Genomic DNA, 4400 nt, shown 5'->3' on the forward strand with positions numbered 1-4400 from the left:
ACATCACGACGGGCCATTGGTGAAAGTAAAGCTGGACCATCACAAACCAGCTCGTACCGCACGTCACAGTGTGGCAAAATGTGCCTTGATGGCGTGGTTTAATGAATGGGTTCAGCTTTTACCCTTAAACTAGAGGAGAATTGTCACATTGTTCTGTAGTCACTTTGCATCAGGATTTTTATTTATTTATTTAGTAGTCTGTAAATAGACAACTTAAGGTATACAAAAAGCTATTTATCATTTATTGTTCAGGGAAAACACAGAGGTTAAGTGCTGACCTTTTCTGGCAGGCTATTTTATCCTCATATTTTGGGCAAATGTATTACTTTGATTAATGAATAGTACAAAACTAAAACAAGATCATACAAAAATGAGCACAGATTATAAATGAGGTTAAAATCTGTTTTTTTATTATTAGCTTATATCATTTTGTTTAATCATTTATTTATTCGTTCATTTTGGGATTTTTGTATGTGGTTTTATTGTGTTCACCGATTACAAAAGTTGTTTTAAAATTTTTGTAAATTTAAATAAAAGCTAATTTATGGCTCATACCCATATACAGCCCGATATTAGAGGATATCATACTGTATATCTGACAATCAGATCAGAAAACGAATAAATAATGTATGTATAATATGTATGTTTAATATGTATAATATATAAATGTGCATTTACATATTTAAAACGTGAAGAACTTTCCTTAATTGGATTTTTTTTTCATCTTAAATAATTGGTCTGAAGCCTATTAGTAAAGGCCACAAGGGGGCACTCGTGAGTTCAGTCATTAGATTGCGTTTGATGCATGTGAATCTCTTCTATTCAGACCTGAAGACGCTTTTAGCATAAATCGTGACTGAGACTCGGTTGTCAGAAAGAGCTGTCAGCACCTGTGATACCCTTCTGTCTGTGATCCAGATGCTTAGAACAGTTCACATCCCAAATCAATCCAACTCCAGAGTTTCTTCTCATGCGTCTTGTGTGTAAAGATTGAGAATAAGACATCTTCCTCTCCAAGGGATGCATGTTCACATCTGGTCACAGTTTCTCGGCTTGACCCAACAAGCATTCATTGTGAACCTCTTGCTCTGTGCACAACATGTGCTGAACACACGTGTATAGACTAAACACAGTAACATGCCTCCGTTTATAGGGAATGTGTGATTTTTCTTAGGTGTTTAACTCTGCTACATGAAAGAGAGGAGTACAGAGACAGTTTTTATAATGGAAAATGTTTTTGAGAGAAGTAATGAAGGTAGTCTTCTACAATGAAGTATGTTTATCTTACAATATACAACTTGAAATATTAAAAAAATTATATATCATTTGATCTGTTAATTTTACAGGTATGTCTGCAAGCTGTATTATAAAGATAGTTTAGTCTGGAAAAAATCTGCACTGTTCAAAGTCTCCTGAAGAAATAGGGATATATGACATATTTTAAACATCTATTTAAAGGGCCATGAAACCCCCGTCTACGGTTCATCTACCTCAGAATTGTTTCAAAAAATGCTTCATGAAGGGCGTAGAGCCCTGCGAGCAGAAGGAAGAATGAGCGTGGCTAGCAGAGCAGGGGGAGAAAGAGGGGAGTAAACAACTGTTGTCAGTTGTCAGTCACCAAATGAGATGCAAACTGTGAGGAGACTCATGATTTTATAGTTTACAAAGTTAAAATGCAAAGAACTAAACAGTAATTTAACACCCTGCTACATGTTATGCGTAATTTCATATGAACATAACCACAACTTGCTATATTATTATAAAGATAATCATGTAAACATTATAAATGAGGAGGACTTCTCCTCAATCACCGGGTCTGAATGCAGACACAGTGGATTGCAGTGCAGCAAGTCTCTTGTCTTATATATTCCAACCATTAGCTCTGCCGGTAATCTGGAGGATTTTAATCATAGGCGAACACAACAACCCTGATACAGGCGATGTGTCTGAATGGTAGCAAACTCAATTGATAAAACACAAAGTCCACCATTCTAGAAATACTCGTACAGCTCTCCCAACAAAAAAATGCATGCTGCAAACCAACAGCTTTGCTGTATCGACCCTGACAGCAACACGGGGAAAAACATGCAACAAACCCTGTGAATCATGGAAACAAACACATACGACCCTTCATGAGCGACTAAATACTGCATGCCATGCGTGGCCGCAGTCTCACGCAGTAATTGGGTCTCACAGCTTGGCAGGTCTGCCTTGCCTTCGGGTAAGCACATGCTCTCATGAATAATTAAGAAGCAGGGTCTGCTCATAGGATGAGAAAACTCAGCTACATCACCGTTTTTGATCCCGCCCCAAAAATGATTTTAAACCCGGAAGATAAAATTAACTGACAAAAGCTCAAAATTATCCAGTTTTCCCCACAATTAAAGCTGACAGGTGCTCAACACACACAAATCTGTAAATCTAGTAGACGATTTGCAGATGAGCAAATGCTCTAATAAATACTTTTTTTCAGATGAACGCCAAAGATATGTCTCTGCTATGTTTGTGTGCTATCATTAATTATCCCTTATGTTTTATGGAATACAGTGTTCATTATGAATGATTTGATTCTGATGGGTCAATGACCACATTCAAGTATGCTATTCCTGTTTGGAGCCATCTTGTGCCTGAATAAAACTTACGTCAATGGGCTCTATGCACAGCTAGTGTTTTACAGCCAATGATGAATTTCCGGTGAAAGCCTAATGTGACTATATTCAATTTCATTACGTTCCTTTTACAGCATCGATGCTGTGATGTAATTCAAATATATTCCATAACATAGACTTAAGAATCTATTTGGTTGTTAATGCGTAAAAAGAAATGAAAAACAGATTAAACGCAGGCATTGTCGTTATCGGCAGGCTAGCGCAGAAATTCAATTGAAAACACTTAATTTCCATATTTTAAAGACATGACGCAGAAAAATCTAATTTAGTGCAGAACTCCTGGTTTGGTCCCACTTTATATCGTATCTTAGCCAGGAGGTTAGGATCCCCTTTTTTTTTTTTTTTCTTTTTTTAATAAATTAGACTTTAAACACAGGGATTTTGTATGGGATAACAATTAACTAGAAGCCCTGGGGCTGGTGGACTGAATTTAAAAAGTCTGTGTGCATACAGCCTGTTTTCTGCAAGCATTGTTTATATAAAGCAGAGATGCCTAAACTAGGGAGAATGGTATAAACAGAGGTCGGAGCCAGCTCCAAGTGGGTGGAACTTGAGCTCCAAGTGGGCTGTACAAACCTGGAGTTTTTAATTATTTAACGCCTTGTACATGACACAGAGAGCAATATTGTGCTTTATGAATGTCTGCACCTACCCCAACCTCACAGTAACTTGAGTTTCATTACCCACTACACCACCTAAAACCAAGCTACTTGTGGCATAAGTCCCTCCCACTTGGAGGTCACCCAATCTACTTGCAGTGTAATCCCTCCCACTTGGAGATCTTCGGGCTGCAGCAATACCTACTTGAAATTAGGGCCCATAGGCCAAAGTTGGTCTGATATTAAACATTTCAATTTAAATGGTGTAAATAAATCAGATTTTGTTTACATACGACAAATAACGGATAAAGCAGAGACTTTGGTGAGAGAATCAAGATAAGGGCAGATTCTAATTGACTAGTGTATTCAGCAATGAACTCCAGTGTCATAAATGTGATTATGTTTTGTAGTTTTGTTTGGTATGTGTATCTTCGGCCCATGGCTCTCAATAATATTTGGTTTTTGGCCCTTCATACAAAATAGTTTCTGCACCCCTGATTTAAAGTGTTAGTAAATTATTACAGCTGTTTTGTGTCCAATTTTGTGACATAGTAGCCATGTAATAAATGGAATAATGTACATCTAGGTGCTTTTTGCAGCCTATAGATGTACACTGTAAAAATATCCATAAATTAGCAGTTTTATTTTGTTTTTATAAATCATGTTTTTATTATTTTTTTTTCAATTATCTGTTTTGAATTGCATCATGGGAGCTTAAACTTTTTTTCAATGACATTGAAAAGTTAAAAAAGTGACTTTTATTAACATTTACAATAGTTTAAAGTGATATATAGTCTGGTCTAGTTTTATGTTACAGTACAGAAATCTTAATAAGCTTAATAACTTCAACTGCCTGTACATTTGGTGTTTGTTTTACTTATTTAAGTTTATTCTTTATTTAAGTTTGTTATAGTTATATATTTATGATATATTTCTCCATATATTTTACCTTATACTATTTTAAATACTAAAATGTCAATGCACGGCAAGGCAAGCCAAGGCAAGTTTATTTATATAATGCATTTCATACACAGTGGCAATTCAAGGTGCTTTACATAACCAGGAATAAAAGAGTCAAGAATTAATTAAATAAAAACACATTATATAAAAATACAGATTTATATTATTTAAA

The sequence above is a fragment of the Danio rerio genome, chromosome 11, assembly GCF_052040795.2.
Source record: "Danio rerio strain M-AB ecotype USA chromosome 11, GRCz13ab, whole genome shotgun sequence".
NCBI lineage: Eukaryota > Metazoa > Chordata > Actinopteri > Cypriniformes > Danionidae > Danio > Danio rerio.